This window comes from Pristiophorus japonicus, unplaced genomic scaffold (assembly GCF_044704955.1).
Source record: "Pristiophorus japonicus isolate sPriJap1 unplaced genomic scaffold, sPriJap1.hap1 HAP1_SCAFFOLD_45, whole genome shotgun sequence".
NCBI lineage: Eukaryota > Metazoa > Chordata > Chondrichthyes > Pristiophoridae > Pristiophorus > Pristiophorus japonicus.
In genome coordinates this window covers 2,324,096-2,345,184 of record NW_027254352.1, presented here as the reverse complement: position 1 = coordinate 2,345,184, position 21,089 = coordinate 2,324,096, and the positions used below count along the sequence as shown (strand labels likewise).

The 21,089-nt window shown below is 46.0% G+C and overlaps 2 non-coding genes across 2 annotated transcripts; both read right to left on the bottom strand.

Moving 5' to 3' along the window:
• Nucleotides 1–10,741: 10,741 nt before the first annotated feature.
• Nucleotides 10,742–10,814, bottom strand: trnav-cac (transfer RNA valine (anticodon CAC)). The gene has a single exon. It is a non-coding gene; the product is annotated as a tRNA-Val (tRNA).
• A 9,986-nt stretch (nt 10,815–20,800) lies between these two features.
• trnaw-cca (transfer RNA tryptophan (anticodon CCA)) lies at nt 20,801–20,872 on the bottom strand. The gene has a single exon. It is a non-coding gene; the product is annotated as a tRNA-Trp (tRNA).
• Between the last annotated feature and the right edge of the window lie 217 nt (nt 20,873–21,089).

The window sequence follows — 21,089 nt, the reverse complement described above, 5'->3', positions numbered from 1 at the left end:
GTGCTCTCTGGATCGCTTCCGTTTTGGAGGCAGTAGGGCTGATTCCATCTGCTGCTACCCTCCTCCCCAGGAATTCTGCGTCTGTAGCTAGGAAGACGAACTTCGCCTTTTTCAGTCGCAGCTCTACCCGGTCCAGTCTGCGTAGTACCTCCTCCAGGTTGTGGAGGTGTTCTTCAGTATCGTAACCCATGATGAGTATGTCGTCCTGAAAAACCATCCTCCCTGGAATCGACTTGAGGAGGCTTTCCATATTTCATTGGAAGATCGCGGCAACCGAGCGAATCCCGAATGGACATCTGTTGTACTCAAACAACCACTTGTGTGTCGTGATGGTGTTCAGCTCGTTCGACTCACTCACCAGCTCCTGGGTCATGTAAGCTGAGGTCAGGTCTAATTTTGAAAAAAGTTTGCCACCGGATTGCGTCGCAAAGATGTCCTCTGCTCTCGGTACCGGTACTAGTCTTGGAGTGACACCCGATTGATGGTGGCGTTGTAATCACCACATATCCTGACCGACCCATCCGCCTTGAGCACCGGCACAATCGGGCTCGCTCAGTCACTGAATTCGACTGGCGAGAAGATGCCTTCCCTTAGCAGGTGGTCCAATTCACCTTCTATCTTTTCCCGCATAACGTACTGCTCCGCCCTGGCCTTGTGGTGCACTGGCCTGGCGTCCGGGTTTATGTGAATCACTACCTTGGCCCCCATGAAAGTGCCAATGCCGGGTTGAAATAATGAGTCAAATTTGTCCAGGATCTGTGAGCATGATACTCGCTCCACAGAGGAAATTGCATTGACAACGGCCCATTTCCAGTTCATGACAGCAAGCCAACTTTGTGGGTCACGACTACCGTGGCGCTGCCTTGCAACGGAATGATTTCCTTTGTGTATGTTCGTAGCTGTGCGTCAATCAGCAATAATTTTGGCCACCTGGCCTTGGACGCCCACAACTTTTTGAGCTATTTGATACCCATCAGGGACTGCCTGGCCCACGTGTCTAGCGCCACTGATACTGGGATGCCATTGAGGAGCACTTTCTCATTATCGGTGGCGTCCTTGTGTATGAACTGTATACGTGCTCCACATGAACTTGCTGAACTTCAGCTTCCAGCGATTTCCCCCAGTGTCGATTTCTGCTATTTCTGCAGGTATTTTGCTCCTCTCTGCAAACTCCGGCTGAGTGTGTGCCTCCACGCCTCTAACATGAGCTGCTGTTGAAAATAAAAGGTCTCTTGCCCCGTGATTGTCCTTGAGTGCACCATTAACAGGTGTTGATGGTCCCATTACTGGCCGCAATGTCCCTTGCAATGACGTGAATCGCTGTTCAGCTTGCCATTGTATCTGTCGAACTCCCCCTCTGGGTTCGGCTACATATTGGGGCATGCCTGACTGCCCTTGCCTGCCTGGAGAACTGTGTGATGCTTTAACAATGTTGAATCTCTGTCCCAACCATTGCTTAACACAGTACCTTTCATCTTTACTGCTCGTGGCCATGCTCGCGTGGTTTAAATCCCAGTTTCTCGTCGCCATTGATACGTCCTTACTATACAATGTAAATGCACACGAGGCCCATGCTTCAGAGAAGGTCAGTCTGTGACCTGTCCTTTATTCCTTAGCACTCAAGTGATGGAAGTGGGTGGAGCTTCCCGTTTTATCCCTGAAGGTCCAGGTTAGGAGTGTCTCCCACAAGTTCACCACCTAGTGGTCATTGTTCTCACAGTGTACAACTTAGTTCAGATTATACATGGGTAACAATGCTGGTTGAATACATGACAGTCCCGGCCTCACTCACTCTGGAGCTGGGTACGAGCGATTAGTCGATGGGTTGTTTGCGGCTTCGATCTGCTGTTGTGAAGCGAGGCGGAGATGTAGGATCCTTTAATAATCTCTCACAACTCAACTGAAAGCAGCCAGAACGTGTAGCTTTGCGAGGGGCTTTCTGCAACGTCAGGGCTGGAAACGGGAGGGAGTGAGAGACACTGTCTAGAGTTTGAGTGTGTACAGAACTGTACAGAGAAACAAGCCAATGTAACAGCGCTGTGAGACACTGCATTTTGTTAATAGTACAGTATTAGGCAGTCCCTCGTATCGAGGATGACTTGTTTCCACACTAAAAAGGGATGAGTTTACAGGTGTTTGGATGAGGGACCGTACAATCTAGGTTCCGAACTACATCCTGAAGGGTGGAAGATGCCTGTGGGTGGATTGTTTTAACGTGCGGTGATCGTTGCACACCAGCCACCACACGAGCTTGACAGAGCTAGGTCTTGGTCCAGAGGCAAGGATTACCCAAGACGACCATAGACCAAGCTCTACTGCATGGACCTAGTGTGCACACATGCGCAGACTATCCATAGATCGGAGTGTGGGCTGGCCCGTTCTGTCCCTGGGCCTTTGCCTCTCCTGAGCCCCGATCACGACGCTCCTGGGCCCCGATCTCTCACCGCTCCTCCGCCCTGATCAAAAATGGAGCAGTCAGAAAAAGGACATCAATTAGTCTCTATTATCTTGGAGCCAGCAAATATCAACACTGTTATTTGAAATATCAAAATATTAAAATCCAGCCTAGTTGAAGGGTTATTAACATCAGCAGAAACAAAGACCACCTTTGTGAATATCGAACCATTAATGTCAATTATTCCATTTTTTCTAATATTCAATTGAACAATGTTGAAAATGCTTTAACCCAGTTTCAAACCGGGGAATTTTCGCGTATTAGGTGAAGGTGATAACCACTACACTACAGAAACACTGCAATTGACGCAGTGCTCGGAACATAACCAGAGCTTTCACCTACAAAGCTGGCGGATGCTTCAGGAGCTCGTTTTCCGAGAATAGAATGACGGTGCTGTATTGAGGAAGGCTGTGAGTGTGGCAGTAATTGATCTAGTGTTTCCCAGACTTTGCACATAGGAACAGGAGCGAGTGGTTAGGAACTGGGATGCACGGCTTGAAAGGGTGGTGGAGACAGATTCAATCTTATCTTTCAGATGGGAGTTGGATAAGTGTCTGAAGGAAAAACAATTGCAGGGAGACGGGGAAAGGGCGGAGGAGTGGGACTCGCTGAGAGTCGGCACGGGCTCGATGGGCCGAATGGCCTTCCGTGCTGTAACCATTCCATGATTCGATAAGTTAGTGGCACATTTCATAGTGTGGGTGGGAGCACAATATTGCAAAGGGTTATGGATTGAGTCAGCAAAACTAGAGGCCTCTGATTCAGGAGATTTGCGGGGCGCGGAAATTCGGGAGTTTAATGACTTTGAAAGGAACATTTTTGTTTTGTACCGTTTCGGTCAGAGAAATGTTTGTGAAAGGAATGTTTTGCAGAAAGGGATGCAGCCTTTAACCTTCTGCCTTAACACTTCTTTCTGGGTGTCAGGTCAAATTTTCTTTCAATGTTATTCTTCCAGGATTGCTATAAGAACATAAGAACATACGAATTCGGAACAGGAGTGAGCCATCTAGTCCCTCGAGAGCCTGCTCCAACTTCCCCAACATAGGGAACAATCTACCCGCATCGAACCAGTCCTGTCCCATAAGAATATTTTATGTTTCGATGAGATCCCCTCTCATCCTTCTAAACTCCAATGTATAAAGGACCAGTTGATCCAGTCTCTCCTCATATGTCAGTCCAGCCATCCCGGGAATCAGTCTGGTGAACCTTCGCAGCACTCCCTCAATAGCAAGATCGTCCTTGCTCAGATTAAGAGACCAAAATTGAAAACAATATTCCAGGTGAGGCCTCACCAAGGCCCTGTACAACTGCAGTAAGACGTGCCTGCTCCTATACTCAAATCCCCTAGCTATGAAGGCCAACATATCATTTACCATTTTCCTGCCTGCTGTACATGTATGCCAACTTTCAGTGACTGATGAACCATGACACCAAGGTCTCGTTGCACCTCCCCTTTTCCTAATCTGCTACCATTCAGATAATATTCTGTCTTCACGTTTTTGCCCTCTAAGTGGATAACCTCATATTTATCCACATTATACCGCATCTGCCATGAATTTGCCCACTCACCTAACCTGTCTAAGTGACCCTGCAGTCTCTTAGCTTTCCCCTCACAGCTCACACCGCCACCCAGTTTAGTGTCATCTGCAAACATGGATATATTACACTCAATTCCTTCATCCAAATCATTGATGTACATTGTAAAGAGCTGGGGTACCAGCACTGAGCCCTGCAGCACTCCACTAGTCACTGCCTTCCATTTTGAAAAGGACTCTTTTATCCAGACTCTCTGCTTCCTGTCTGCCAACCAGTTCTCTATCCACGTCAGTATATTACCCCCAATACCATGTGCTTTGATTTTGCACACCAATCTCTTGTGTGGACCCTTGTCAAAAGCCTTTTGAAATTCCAAATACAACACATCCACTTGTTCTCCCTTGTCCACTCTACTAGTTACATACTCAAAAATTCCAGAAGATTTGTCAAGCATAAATCCATCCCATTCATAAATCCATGCTGACTTGGACCGATCTTGTCACTGCTTTCCAAATACACTGCTGTTTCATCCTTAATAATTGATTCCAACATTTTCCCCATGACTGATGTCAGGTTAACTGGTCTATAATTACTCGCTTTCTCTCTCCCTCCCTTCTTAAAAAGTGGTTTTACATTAGCTAACCTCCAGTCCATTGGAACTGATCCCGAGTCAATAGACTGTTGGAAAATGATCACCAATGCATCCACCATTTCTAGGGTGAATTCCTTAAGTACTCTTGGATGTAGAATATCAGGCCCCAGGGATTTATCATCCTTCAATCCCATCAATTTCCCACCTCATAAGGATATCCATCAGTTCCTTCTTCTCACTAGACCCTCGGTCCCTTAGTACTTTTGGAAGGTTATTCATGTCTTCCTTCGTGAAGACGGAACTGATGTATTTGTTCAATTGGCCTTCCATTTCTTTGTTCCCCATTAAAAATTCACCTGAATCCGACTGCAAGGGACCTACAGTTGTCTTCACTAATCTTTTTCTCTTCACATATTTACAGAAGCTTTTGCAGTCAGTTTTTATATTCCAAGCAAGCTTCCTCTCTTAATCTATTTTCCCCCTCCTAATGAAACCCTTAGTCCTCCTGTGTTGAATTCTAAATTTCTCCTAGTCCTCAGGTTTGTTCCTTTTTCTGGCCAATTTATCTGCCTCTTCCTTGGTTTTAACACTATCCTAAATTCCCTTGTTAGCCACGGTTGAGCAACGTTCTCCGTTCTATTTTTACTCCAGACAGGAATGTGAATTTGCTGAAGTCACCCGTGTGATCTTTAAATGTTTGCCATTGCCTATCCACCATCAACCCTTTAAGTATCCTTGGCCTATCTATTCCAGCCAATTCACACCTCACACCGTCAAAGTTACCTTTCCTTAATTTCAGGACACAAGTTTCTGAATTAACTGTGACACTCTCCATCTTAATGAAGAATTCTACCATATTATGTTACTCTTCCCCAAGGGGCCTCGCACAACAAGATTGCTAATTAGTCCCTTCTCATTACACACCATCCAGTCAAGGATGGCCAGCACACTTCTTGGTTGAGAAAACCATCCATAACACACTCCATGAAATCCTCCTCCACCACATTGCTACCATGTGGTTAGCCCAATCACTACGTAGATTAAAGTCACACATGACAACTGCTGCACCACTACTGCACACATCCCTTCATTCTTGTTTGATGGTGTCCCCAACCTGACCGCTGCTAACCAGTGGAACAGGCATTGCAGCAAGGGTCTGGTTGTTGTGAAACAGCAATTGCTAAAAGAACAGTGACCCCGACATGATTTGAACACGCAACTCTTTGATATAGAATCAGACGCACTACCGTTGCACCACAAGGTCTCCACAGTACTTAAGGGTTGTTCGTCTATATGAAGGTTCTGCACTATAAGGGGTTTTAAAATCCCCGCCCATTCCCACCAGGTATCACAAGCAGCGCTCACCTGACAGTTACCTGATGGTTTGTTCGAAACATTTCTCTGGCTTTCACAGGAAAGCATCATTAATTAAACCCTCACCTTCTTTTGCACAATCATAGAAATGCTAACTCAGGGACACTCCATACTTCAATCATTAGTCCTGTGCTTTGCATCTCAACTCGAAAACCATATCCCATTTTACTCACTGTATTTTAGTTTCTGGTTCAAAGTCTTCATTGCCGATGACAGCACGAATCTGGGGCAACTTTTATCAAATTTAACAGCACAGGTTATTCCTACCGTGCACACAAAATACAATCAGTAGTGAAGATAAAATCCCACTGTGCGTATTTTCAGATTTAACGCAGTCGGATTTCAAATAAAGTGAAAGAATTTTACACTGAAAAGATTTGCAAGTGTTATTTGTATTTGTGTCTTTAATTAAACTTTGTGACGTCTGACTCCCGTTCATGCCACTGCTGAATAAGAAAGGAGGGTTTGACGTTGACCAGACTGCACTGCCCCTGATACTTGTCAGCTCATCCTTTCTATTCAGTGGTTTCTCGCCCTTTGAGGGGTTGCAGTGCAGCGGATATCACGTTGGTCTCACACGCGAAAGGTCCTCGGTGGATCCGTTTTCTCTCACTCAAAGTAATCTATTTATTGAAGTGAAATAAAAAGCAAATAAGGAATAAAGGAGCCCTTTTGCCAGGAGAATAAATAGCAAATAAAAACAGCAAATGTTGGAAATCTCAGCAGGTCAGGCAGCATTTGCAGCGAAACTAAACTCGCCTCCGATTGTTCATCAACAGCAAGTTTAAACATAATGTTTCTACCCAGGATCGAACCAGGGACCTTTTCCGTGTAAAACAAACATGATAACCACGACAGGACGGAAACCTCTGTTACAACAGCCCAAACAGAGGGGAGCTGACCATTGAGCTCCCTCTGTGCTGATCGGGAATGTGTTGGCTCACCTTGAACAACTTCTGTCCCACATTGAAAGTTCTCAATCCTTCTCCTCCGCTGCCCTTTACAGAAATGTCAGGGATCACCCAGCCACCGTGTTCACTTCCACATCCTCACAGTGGGGCCGCAGAGCCTCCTACCGTCTCCCCGCAATCAGCGAACTCACCCAGTTTTCAAAATTAAACCCCGAGCACGTGCCCGGCAAAGGGCAGGAGAAGCCAGATATTCTCTAAGCTCAGTCTATCACAGAAAGTATTGGTATTCATGGTGATTAAAGCAATTACTAATCGACTCACAGACCTCAATTATTTTTATGCGATGAATTGATCGAGGATTGAAACCAGGTTAGTGCACCAGATCTTAACACCTTGACCACCAGGGAACAGTTACGATACATGTCGATATATTTATATATATTTATATATGAACCTGAATGTCAATGGCTAGCTACCTAGACCTCGTGGTGCCCACGGTAGTGTGTCTAACTTTGAGTGAGAGAAATTGTTCCACAGTGACACGGATCATGTGTTCTACATGGTTACTGCTTGTATTATTATAAGGTGTGCACCAGAGGGCACTGCAGTGGGAGACTTGTAGCTTACCTGTACAGGTGTGCCTGGCCGAGTATAAAAGGCAGGCCACCAGGTGTGATCCTCACTCTGTGGTTATCACTAAAGAACTAAGGTCACTACAGTTCAAGCACGACACATTGTCTCGTGGAGTCATCATCCGATCATCTGAAGGTATAACAATTGGCGACGAGATTATGGACCGTCAAACGAAAATGGCTAACCTTGGTACGTTGCAGCAGTTCGCTGATGGTGATGATTGGAAAGCCTTTGTGGAGAGGCTCGACCATTTCTTCACAGCAATCGACCTGGCAGGTGACAACCCGGCCACACTGGCTGATAAGTGCAGAGCTATCCTGCTAACCAGTTGAGGGCCCACCGTCTATGGCCTCGTCAGAGACTTGCTGGCACCAGCGAAGACAATGACCATGATGTACGAGGAGCTTGTAACACTGATCCAAGAACAACTCAAACCCAAAGAGAGCATCCTCACAGCCAGAAACCGGTTTTATACACACCGACGGCCCGAAGGCCAGGAGATCACGAAATATGCTGCAGACCTCAGGAGGCTGGCGGCACCGTGGGATTTTGGTGACCACCTCACCGAAGCACTGCGGGATATCTTTATCATCGGAATCGGCCACGAGGGCTTTCTTCATAAGCTACTGTCAGCGCATACCACAGTCGCACTGCAGAAGGCCATCTCCGTGAGCCAAGCATTCATGACTTCGACCTGTGGCTCTCGGCGGATCAATCATCCTCAGGACTCAAACCCGGCAAGTACTGTGCACAGAGTTGTGCCTTTTAGAGGCTGGCCTGTAGAACGTGAACCTTCACAGGGGAGAGAGAACAGGCCCCCGAGTCCCTTAACTCAAAGTCCATGGTCAGATCAGCAATGATCTTATTGAATGGCAGAGCAGGATCGAGGGGCCGAATGGCCGCCTCCTGTTCCTATTTCTTATGTTCTTATGTTAATCATTTAAGGAGCTTGAATCATTAATGACGTTTTCTCCCCTATCTGACTTTACACACTCTGTATTTCGGAGACTGGTTTAAAATCTTCAGTGCTCATGCGACAAGGAACCTGCGGCGAATTTTGTTCAATTTATTTCACAGCAAAAGTAGTCTCCAAAATAATGTTTCTACACGGGTTCAAACCGGGGTCCTTTCACGTGCGGTTCTCCACAGTGGTGGAGGTTGTGCTCGAATTTAAAATGGTGCATTCGATCCACTTTGAAAATGCATCTACAACTGCGAGGAACATTTTGCCCATGAATGGGCCCGCATAGTCTCCGTGCACCCGCGACCACGGTTTGGTTGGCCAGGGCCAGGGGCTCAGTGGAGCCTCCCTGGGAGCATTGCTGAGTTGGGCACAAATAGTGCACCTTCGGACGCAGCGCTCCAAGTTCGCGTCAATACCAGGCCACCAGACGTGGGATCTGGCTAGGGCCTTCATGAGAACGATCCCCGGGTGCTCGCGGTGGAGCTCCCGGACAAATGTCTCTCTGCCTCGCAGAGGCATGACTACTTGGCTGCCCCACATCAGGCAGTCTGCTTGTAGTGATAGCTCATGCATGCTCCTGTGAAAGGGTTTTAATTCCTCGGGGCAGGCATCACGAGCCACTGCCCAGTCACCGGTTAGGACACAACTTTTTACTAAAGATAACGTGGGGTTGCTGGCCATCCAGGCTCGGTTTTGGTGAGCTGTTATGGGCGAACCTGTGGACTCAAAGGCGTTGATTGCCATGATTATCTCACAGCCGTGTTCATCAGACCCTTCTGTGGTCGCCAGGGGTAGCCTCGTGAGCGCTTCGGCACAGTTGTCTGTGCCTGGTCTGTGCCTTATGGCATAGTCATAGGACGCCAGCATGAGTGACACCGTTGAATTCGCGCCGAGGCGTTGCCGTTTATTGCCTTACAGAAACTTCTGGTACAACAGCCCCAACAGAGGGGAGCTGACCAGTGAGCTCCCTCTGTGCTGATCGGGAATCTGTTGGCTCACCTTAAACAACTTCTGTCCCACACTGAGGGCCCAAGTTTCGGGTGGGGTTGCTCCTAATTTTTTGCAGCAACTAGTTTTGTTTGGAGAATGTTAGAAATTGCAATTCTCGGATATTAGTTTGCTCCAGTTCTACTGAGTTAGTTGAGGTTGGCTTCAGGTAAGGTATTAATTTTCAAAAGGGGGTGTGCCCAGCCACTCAGGCCTGTTTTGCAAGTTTCGGCAGTGAAAACTTACTACAAACTAACTTAGGCTGGAGTAAGTGCCCACCTTTGTAAGGTCAGAACCACCTTACGTAGAGGTAAGCTCAGTGCAGGCACAGCCAGAGAAGGGGTGGGAATTAAACACAAAAAGGACTGAAGCATTAAACACCTCACTTAAAATGTCCAAACACCTCTTTTGATGATATCTTGCCTTGTATCTGCTGAATGAGGATAGTTGCTTCTCTTTTCATAAATAAACAAGTGTAGCCTCCCGGCTAAGGCAGGCACATCCCGGCTGCGTTCAGATGAGCTGTGAGAGATTATTAAAGGGTCCGTGGGTCCTGTAGCCCCCCACAGCAGGATATCCTTTCCCCCGGGGTTTTCCTCAGCCTGTGCTCGGTGTACGGGGAGCTTTGGCCCGGGTCCGAGGTAGCTTGCATCCCAGGGATGGACAATAACACTCTGAGCTCTGGAACTGGGAAGGGCGAATAACCACTGAGTTGTTTGTTGGTTTGAAATGCGGCTTAGATCTGCTGGTAGTAACCGATGCAGGGGCTGTGAGACATTGCATTGTGTTCAGGTTTAATCACAGCAATATCCGCAGACAGGAGCTGAACAGGACGAAGAGCTGAAAAAACATAAGAAAAAAGCTAAGAATTGTCAGCAGTTGTGGTAAACTCTTTAACGTGTTTCCTGCTCGTTAAGTGGTGCGGCGCTCACAGAGGGAGCCCGGATTCAGAAATTAATTCTTTCATTCAAAATCTTTAAAATAATGACATACAACGAATTAAACTGTGTGTCGGGTGATGGGGATGGGTGAAGATTATTTGTTTTATTCCCCATTCATTAACCGACAGCATTGTTTTGTAGAATTGCTACTGAGGGTCAGTGGAAACTTCAATAACTGAACTTTAATCATTCAAGGATTTTGAATCATTGATGAAGTTTTCTCCTCTTTCTGACTTTACACATTCTCCATTTTGGAGACTGGTTTAAAATGTTCAGTGCTCATGCGACATGGAACCTGGGGCGACTTTTGTTCAAGTTATTTCACAGCAAAAATAGTCTCTAAAATAATGTTCCTGCCCGGGCTCGAACCAGGCTCCTTTTGCGTGTGAGGCGAACATGATAACCGCTACACTACAGAAACGCTGTGATTCAAGTAATCTTAGGAATATAACCAGAGCTTCAACCTACACAGCTGGCCGATACTTCAGGAGCTGGTTTTACGAGAATAGAATGAAGGTGCTATATTTAGGAAGGCTGCGAGTGTGGCAGGAATTGATCTTGTGTTTCTCAGAATTTACACATAGGAACAGGAGATGGCCATTTAGCAGCGAGTGGTTAGAATCTGGAATGGACGGCTTGAAAGGACGGTGGAGGAAGACTCAATCTTATCTTTCAGACGGGAGTTGCAGAAGTGTCTGAAGGAAAAACAATTGTAGGGCTACGTGGGAAGGGTGGGGGGAGTGGAACTCGCTGAGAGTCGGCACGGGCTCGATGGGCCGAATGGCCTTCCGTGCTGTAATCATTCCATGATTCGATAAGTTAATGGCACAATGCATAGTGTCGGTGGGAACACTACATTGCAAAGGGACATGGATTGAGTCGGCAAAACTAGAGGCATCTGATTCAGGAGATTCGCGGGGTGCGGAAATTCGGGTGTTTAATGACTTGGAAAGGAACATTTTTGTTTTGTGCCGTTTCGGTCATTGAAATATTTGTGAAAGGAATTTTTTGCAGAAAGGGATGCAGCATTAACAATTCTTTCTGGGTGTTAGCTCACATTTCCTTTCGATGTTATTCTTCCAGAATTGCAATTTTGTTTGGTGTTTCACAATAACCAGACCCTTGCTCTAAAGTCAGTCTCACTGTTTCCCCAGTCTCCTGTTGATGTTACCAGCAATGAACATTTTGACTCAGACCCCGAAAGCACAGTGTGTAAAATGGTTTATGGTTTCAGTGTTCACTTGCAGTGCACAGAAGAAATGAGTCAATTATGGAGTTCCTTCAGTTAGCATTTCTTTAATTGTGCAAAAGAAGATTGTGGGTTAATTAATGATGATTTTCCATGAAAGCATCATTAAATTAAAATAAATGCAATCGCCCAACATGGGGCTCAAACCCACGACCCTGTAATTAAGATTCTCATGTTCGACCGACTGATCACGCCGGGCTTCTGGCTAACGCTGGATTTTTTCACTCATTGCAGCCAGGCGCCTGTTGGCCCCCCGCAGCCTGGATTCCCTAATGTCCCAACAGCTCATTGACTGTCGGAGTGGGACCATGCGGTGCTTCAGAAGACAGGTCGAAAAAGCAAAGTCACAGATTCCGTCACATGTGCTCCTCCGATCAAGAATAGCAACACACTAAAAATGCTTCAATAATGGTTACAACTGAGCTCCACATTTGTCAAGTAGTTGGCACGTTGGTTTACCGATATGATGTTCACTTTTCGGTTATTACTTGAAAGTTGCGAGAGGTCCCGGGTTCAATTCCCAGACGAGCCCTCAGTTTAGCCATGAATTTTGAAATTGCATCGAACTTTTGCAAAGAAGGACTTGCATTTCTGCAACACCTTTCACGAACTCATGACGCCCCAAAGCACTTTACAGCCGTTGAGTTATGTTTGAAGTGTTGTAGTGTGGGGAAAGATGTGCCCAAATCACCACACACGAACCGCAACTCTGCGAAGGAGTTCGGTGGAAAGAATCAGGTATCTCAGGGACTTGCACTTTCTATTAATGAGTTCTGCTTGTTCCTGCATTCAAATTTGAAACAGCAGCTCGGATTCCATTTCACGGGAGCAGCGTGTAGCGGTTAGTGAGTAGGTGACCAGGTTGATGTGCGCCGCTTTCAATCATTGAAATTTCACCAAACAAAGAAACGGTGAATCGAACAGTCCCTGTAGACGACAGATTGAAGGGATCGGTGCTCCAAACAGAGATGGAACACGCGCAGTGCAGGAATAGGGTCCGCAACATTAAATGTCAGAGATATTAAGCAGACAATAATTAAACATACACATAACAACAGTACTTACACCCAAACCTTGCAAATGTTAGGCGAAGAACTCAAACACATTACAGTTCCCAGCTCGGTGTACAAATTGATCAAACATTAATCGGATTCTAAACTATCTATTCCAAATGCCACATTTTATATCTTTTCCTTACCCCTGCTTCGTGATAATTGAAACTTGTAATAGTATGACCTAACACAACTGCCCAACTTCTGATGGAAGGTTATTAACCTGAAACGTTAACTCTGTTTCTCTCTCCACAGATGCTGCCTGGCCTGCTCAGTGATTCCAGCATTTACTATTTTTACTCTCCAAACTTATAATCGGAGTATCACTTCCCTTGTCATCTGAGTACATTCCTTACTGATATGAACTCTTGTCCTACAAACAGGCTCCTTTCGCACGATTCAGGCATTCATTGGAATTATAACTTCTTAACGATAACAATTCTGTGATGCATGTAACTCTGTCATACTTGCCACCAGAGGGCGCGACTGTTGGAGTCCTAATGGTCACCTGCCCACACGTGCAGGGCCAGTATAAAAGGTTGGCTGCCATGTTGTTCAGGCACTCTGGAGTTGTAATGAAGAAGACTAAGGTCAAACTAAGTTTAGCTCACAGTACTCAGCCTCGGCGAGTTCTTCTATACACAACAATTGGCGACGAGTAATAGAATACGAACCTTCACATAACCATGGCTGCTGTTGGAATATTAGAGAGATCCGTAGAGGGTGATGATTGGGAAGCCTTCGGCGAGCAGCTCGACCAGTACTTTGTGGGCAACGAGCTGGAAGGAGATACTAACTTTGCCAAGAACATGGCGGTTCTCCTCACCGTCTGTGGGCCTAAAATATACAGCCTCATCCAGAATCTGCTCACACCGACAAAACCAACGGAGAAGGAATATTCAGAGTTGTGCCCACTGGTTTGGGACTTCCTCAAGCCAAAGGAGAGTATCCTCATGGCCAGATATCATTTTTACACGCACCATCGCTCCGGGGACCAGGACCTGGTGGATCATGTCACCGACCTGAGACACATCGCAGGACCTTGCGATTTTGGAGCTGTTTTGGGGCAAATGCTGTGGGACTTTCACGTGCTGTGCATCAGCCACGAGGTCATTCTTCGTAAGCTGCTGGCTGCTGAAACCCTCGACCTGAGCAGGGCCATGGCGATCGCCCAGGCATGCATGGCCACGGACGATAACACCAAACAGATATCTCCTCAACATCGAAGCTCACCGGCAAGTACTGTGCATAAAATGATGTCGCTAGCAGGCCGAACTGCATATGGCAGGGCCTATTGTTCTGTGGCTGCATCACCTGTGATGACTCAGAGTGCGCCATCGGGGATGAATGTCTATCTATTTTCACCGTGTTGGTGCTCCGGGGGTAACCATCGGGCCCATCAATATCGATTCAAGCACTACGTGTGCAAAGGCTGCACAACGATGGGGTACCTCCAGTGAATGTGCAAACGTGCTGTGACATACCACCTGGCAGAGGATGATCGATCCGTCACGAAACATGCAGCACAAGCTACTCAACCCGAGGAACAAAGATTCCCACGTGCCGGTGGGGATGTTGCATTTTATCAGGGAGGCTTTAAGGGTGTGCCCGAAACGTTTCCTCTGCCCGCATGGGGCTCGCTTACCGTGTTGGAGTTCTGATTAGAGCGTTTGCTTAGGGAGTCTCGTATTGGGCATGTGGACAAAGTGGCCCACCAAACGGAGTTGGCGAGCTTGGTCAGTGCTTCAATGCTGGTGATGTTGGCCTGAGCGAGGACACTGATGTTGGTGCGTCTGTCCTCCCAGGTGATTTGCAGGGTCTTGCGGAGACAGCCTTGGTGGTATTTCTCCAGTGATTTGAGAAGTCTGCTGTATATCGTCCATGTGTCGGAGCTATACCACGGGGCAGGTATCACCACCGCCCTGCACACCATAAGCCTGGTGCCAGATTTGAGGTCCTTGTCTTCAAACACTCTCCTCCTCAGGTGATCGAAGGCTGTGCTGGCACACTGGAGGCGGTGTTGGACCTCGTCATCGATGTCTGCCCTTGCTGATAATAGGTTCCCCAGACGTGGAAAAACGTCCACGCTGTCGAAGGCCACACTTACAGCCTTCCTAAATACAGCACTTTCATTCTATTCTCTTAAAACAAGTTCCTGAATTCTCGGCTAGCTGTGTAGATTAGAGCTGTGGTTTTATCCTAAGATAGATTCTAGCATAGTGTTTCCGTAATGTCGTAGTTAACACATTCGCCTCACACACGAAAGGTCCCCGGTCCGAATCCGGGCGGAAAGATCTTGTAAACTTGAAAATGGGCCGAATGGCTGACTCTTGTTCCTAACTCTTACGATCTTATGATCTCTTGACCTTTCACAGGAGAACAAACTCTCTTCTGAACATGCATGAGAAAGCTCCAGAAAATATTTCTGTCCGACGTGCTTTCGCGTGTGTGGCGAACGTGTTAACTATTACACTGCGGAAACATCTCCACTTTCAGCGCCAGATTACCAAAATTAAACCCAATGAGATCGGGATAAAAGTTCCTCACATGCTCAGGGCAAAATATCTGATTGATGGTCTACAAAAGAATGAACAAACTTCAGCACCAGGTCAGACGGAAATGTTAAGCGAGCAGGTGGACTGCTGAAATGCACTTTGAAAGAGTTGGTGATGACAAAACAAATGGGTTCCGCTCAAAGATAAGAAAAGTCACAAGTGGAATTCGAGCCAACACTTTCAGAGAAAACTGCAATTTGAACACAGTACCTTAGACCTCTCGGCCATCCTGACTACTCAGTACTTTGTGTGGCCACCTGCAGGTTGAATTTGAACATTTGTGTCCTGTCACATGAAATAAATGAGGGCAGCAGGCGTATCTCTGCCAAACACCGGGGAAACAGTGAGACAGACATTGGAGCAAGGGTCTGGTTATTGTCAAACAGCAAATGAAATATTAATTCTGGAAGAATAACATTGAAACGAAATGTGATCCTGAAACACAGAAAGAAGTGTTACGGCAGAAGTTTAAATGCTGCATCCCTTTCTGCAAAAAAATCCTTTCACAAACATTTCCCTGAACAAAACGGCATAAAACAAAAATGTTGCTTTCAAAATCATTGAACTCCCGAATTTCCACGCCCCGTGAATCTCCTGAATCAGATGCCTCTAGTTTTGCCGACTCAATCCATATCCCTTTGCTCCAAGGTCTGTCTCCCTGTTTCCCCGGTGTCAGGCAGAGATCCGCCTGCTGCTCTCATTTATTTCACTCTCTATGAATCTCTCTAATATTCCAACACCAGCCATGGTTGTGTGAAGGTTCGTATTCTGTTACTCGTCGCCAATTGTTTTGTATAGAAGAACTCCCCGAGGCTGAGTACTGTGAACTAAACATAGTGTGATCTTTGTCTTCTTTGTAACAACACCAGAGTGCCTGAACAACATGGCAGCCAACCTTTTATACTGGCCCTGCACGGTTGGGCAGGTGACCATTAGGACTCCAACAGTCGCGCCCTCTGGTGGCAAGTATGACAGAGTTACATGCATCACATAATTGTTATCGTCAAGAAGTTATAATTCCAATGAATTCGGAATCATCCGAAAGGAGACTGGTTTGTAGGACAAGGCTTCATATCAGGAAGTAGCGTAGTTAGATGACAAGGGAAGTGATACTCTGATTATAAGTTTGGAGAATAAAAAGCATAAATGCAGGAAACACTGAGCAGGCCAGGCAGCACAACAGTTTAAAATCAACCTGCAGGTGGCCACACACAGCACTGAATAGTGATGATGGCCGAGTGGTCTAATATGATGTGCTCAGGTCACTATAGATAGTGTTCGAAACCTATTTCAGACATTTCTTACATTTAATCATTCGGCAGAACCCATTTGTTTTGTCACCACCCAACTCCTTAAAAATGCGATTCAGCAGTCCACCTACTCGCTTAACATTTCTGTCTGACCTGTTGCTGAAGTTTGTTCATTCTTTTGTGGAACGACAATCATATATTTTGCCCTGAGCATGTGAGGAACTATTCTCCCGATCTCAATAGGGTAATTTTGGTAATCTGGTGCTGAAAGTGGAGATGTTTCCGCAGCGTAACGGTTAACACCTTCTAGTTTTTTGAGTTCTTGCTCAACTTTCTCCTTGAGTGCATATGTACGGAACGGGGCTTGTAGTAAACCAAACTAGCGTCCTTCTGTACCCTGACACTCGCCTTGAAGCCTTGAATCGGACTGCCCGTTTCGCAGAACACCTTTGGATACTTCTTGATAACCTCATCCATTGATGAAAATCTCGCTTCCACACAGAAAATCTTACTCCAATCCAGCTTCAGTGAGCTTAATCAATTTCTTCCTTGAAAGGCAGACTTGTCTCCTTTCACTACTATTGCAGGCAAGTTCTGAAATTGATCTTTCTCTTTCACCGGTACAGTGATACGACCGACCACAGGAATTTACTCTCCCGAGTAGCCTCGCAGATCTATCTTAGGTTTCTCCAGTTGGAAATCACGCAATTTGTCGCGGTACAGTGACTCCGTTATTACACTCACGGATGCACCTGTGTCAATTTCCATTGGTATCTTGAATCCCGCAACATCTATTTGGATGTTGATGCTTTCCGAATCGCTGTCCGTTAACCTCGTGCTCCTGATGATGTGTAACTCTAACATCTCCTCGTCCTGTTGTTGTTCTTCCATACTCTGTAGTCTCTTGGGATTTCTACTCATAGCTTTGAACGCTGGACTCATAGCTTTAAAAACAGGTTTACCCTTCAGTCGGCATGCCTTCGCAAGATGCCCAGTCTTTCTGTCGAAGAAACACTCTGCCTTCACGTGTGGACAACTTTGAGCAATGTGTTGTCCCAGGAACCTACAGCATGACTTCGACGCTCTGGTAGAATTTCCAGTTTCTGAGGCTTTGGGCTCCCTTGTTATACCTTCAAATGCTCTGATAATGACTCCACGAGACAATGTGTCGTGCTTGAAATGTAGTGACCTGACTCCTTTATTGATAACCACAGATTGAGGATCACACCTGGTGGCCTGCCTTTTATACTAGGCCAGGCACACCTGTGCAGGTAAGCTACAAGTCTCCCACTGCAGTGCCCTCTGGTGGCACACCTTGCAATAGTACAAGCAGTAACCTTGTAGAACACATGACATGTGTCACTATGGAACCTTTTCTCTCACTCAAAGTTAGACGCACTACCGTGGGCGCCACGAGGTCTAGGTAGGGAGCCATTGATATTCAGGTTCATATATAAATATATATAAATATATCGACATGTATCGTAACTGTTCCCTGGTGCTCGAGGGGTTAAGACCCGGCGCACTAACCTGGTTCGACATGTATCGTAACTGTTTCCTGGTGGTCGAGGAGTTAAGACCCGGCGCACTAACCTGGTTTCAATCCTCGATCAATTCATCGCATAAAAATAATTGAGGTCTGTTAGACGATTAATAATTGCTGCAATCACCATGAATACCAATACTTTCTGTGATAGACCGAGCTTACAGACTATCTGGCTTCTCCTGCCCTTTGCCGGGCACGTGTTCGGGGTTTAAGTTTGTAAACTGGGTGAGTTCGCTGATCGCGGGGAGACAGTAGAAGCCTCTGTGGCCCCACTGTGAGGATGTGGAAGTGAACACGGTGGCTGGGTTATCCGTGACATTTCTGTAAAGGGCAGCGGAGGAGAAGGATTGAGAACTTTCAGGGTGGGACAGAAGTTGTTTTAGGTGAGCCAACACATTCCCGATCAGCACAGAGGGAGCTCATTGGTCAGCCTCCTCGCTGTGGGGGCTGCTGTAGCAGAGGTTTCTGCAGTGTATTGGTTATCACGTTTGCATTACACGCGAAAGGTCCCTGGTTCAATCCCAAGCATAAACATTTTGTTTCAACTTGCTGGGAATGAACAATCGGAGGCGAGTTTCGTCTCCCTGCAAATGCTGCCTGACCTGCTGAGATTTCCAGCATTTGCTGTTTTTATTTGCTATTTATTCTCCTGGCAAAAGGGCTCTCTTAATCATTAATTGCTCTTTATTTCACCAATAGATAGATAACTTTGAGTGAGAGAAAACGGATCCACCGGGGTCCTTTTGCGTGTGAGGCCAACTTGATATCCGCTACACTGCAGCCCATGAAAGGGCGAGAAACCACTGAATATAAAGGATGATCTGACAAATATCAGGGGCAGTGCAGTCTGGTCAATGTCAAACCCTCCTTTCTTATTCAGCAGTGGCATGAACTGGAGTCAGACGCCACAAAGTGTAATTCAAGACACAAATATAAGTAACACTTGCAAATCTTTTCAGTGTAAAGTTCTTTCACTTTATTTGAAATGCTACTGCGTTGAATCTGAAAATACATTAGATTGGATTTTATCTTCACTACTTATTGTATTTTGTGTGCACGGTAGGGATAATCGGTGCTGATAAATTTGACAAAAATTGCCCCAGATTCGTGGTGTCATCGGCAATGAACACTTTGAAACAGAAAGCTAAAATACAGTGAGTAAAATGGGTTAACATGCATAAGAACATAAGAACATAAGAAATAGGAGCAGGAGTGTGCCATACTGCCCCTCGAGCCTGCTCCGCCATTTAATACGATCATGGCTGATCTGATCATGGACTCAGGTCCACTTCCCTGCCCGCTCCCCAAAGCACAGACCAAATGATTGAAGTCTGGAGTGTCCCTGAGTTAGCATTTGTTTGATTGTGTAAAGAAGGTGAGGGGTTAATTACTGAAGGTTTCCCGTGAAAGCAAGAGAAAAGTTTTCGAACAAAGCATCCGGTGACTGTCAGGTGAGTGCTGCTCATGACACCTGTTGGGAATGCGCGGTGATTTTAAAGCCCCTTGTATTGCAGAACCTTCATATATACGAATATCTCAAGCTCATTGTGTAGGCCTCGTGGTGCAACGCTAGTGTGTCTGACTCCAGATCAGCAGGTTGTGTGTTCAAATCATGTCGGGGATATTGTTTTTCCAGAATTAATATTTCCTTTGATGTTTGACAATAACCAGAACTTGCTCCAAGGTCTATCTCACTGTTTCCCTGGTGTCAGGCAGAGATACGCCTGCTGCCCTCATTTATTTCATGTGACAGGACACAAACGTTCAAAATCAACCTGCAGGTGGCCACACACAGCACTGAATAGTCAGGATGGCCGAGTGGTCGAAGGTGCTGTGTTCAGGTCACTGTCTCCTCTGCACTTGTGTTAAGCTTGAATTCCAATTCTGACAATTATTATCATTAAACGGAACACATTTGTTTGACACCACGGCCAACTCCTTCAAAGTGGGATTCAGCAGCTCGCTTAACATTTCCGTCTGACCTGATGCTGGAGTTTGTTAAAGGGAGTCAGTGCAGAAGATTCAACCTTTCACCTTATTCCTGAGCGCCACCTTCTTACCTGAGGCCAGAAAGTCTCAAGCTGTGCATTCCTGATTCTAACCACTCGCTCCTAAATGGCCAGCTCCTGTTCCGATGTGTAAAGTCTGGGAAACACGAGATCAATTTCTACCACACTCACAGCCTTCCTAAATATAGCACCGTCATTCTATTCTCGTAAAACCAGCTCCTGAAGTATCGGCCAGCTGTGTCGGTTAAAGCTCTGGTTGTGTTCCTAGCATTGTGTCAATTGCAGTGTTTCTGTATTGTGGTGGTTATCACATTTGCTTAACAGCTGAAAAGTCTCCGGTTCGAAACCGGGCATAAACATTTTGAATATTGTTCAATTAAAGATTAGAAAAAATGAAATAATTGACCTTAATAGTTCAATATTCACAAAGTTGGTGTATGTTACTGCTAAATGATTAAACGTAATAAACACCAGAAGTGGGATTTGAACCCTTGTTTTGAGGATAGATTTTAAATTGAACACAGAACCTTAGACAGCTCGGCCATCCTGACTATTCAGTGTTGTGCGTGGCCACCTGCAGGTTGATTTTGAATTTTTGTGTCCTGTCACATGAAATAAATGAGGGCAGCAGGCGTATCTCTGCTTGACACCGGGGAAACAGTGAGACAGACATTGGAGCAAGTTCTGGTTATTGTCAAACAGCAAATGTAATATTAATTCTGGAAGAACAATATCCAAAAGAACAGTGACCCCGACGTGATTTGAACACGCAACCTTCTGATCTGGAGTCAGACGCGCTACCTTTGCGCCACGAGGCCGACACAACGAGCGGGAGATGTTCGTCTATATGAAGGTTCTGCAATACAAGGGGCTTAAAAATTCCCTGTCAGTCCCACCAGGTATCACAAGCAGTGCTCACCTGACAGTCACCGTATGGTTTTTTTCTTAACCTTTTGTCTTGCTTTCACGGGAAAGCATAATTTATTAACCCCTCACCTTCTTTTGCACAATTAAACAAATGCTAACTCAGGGACA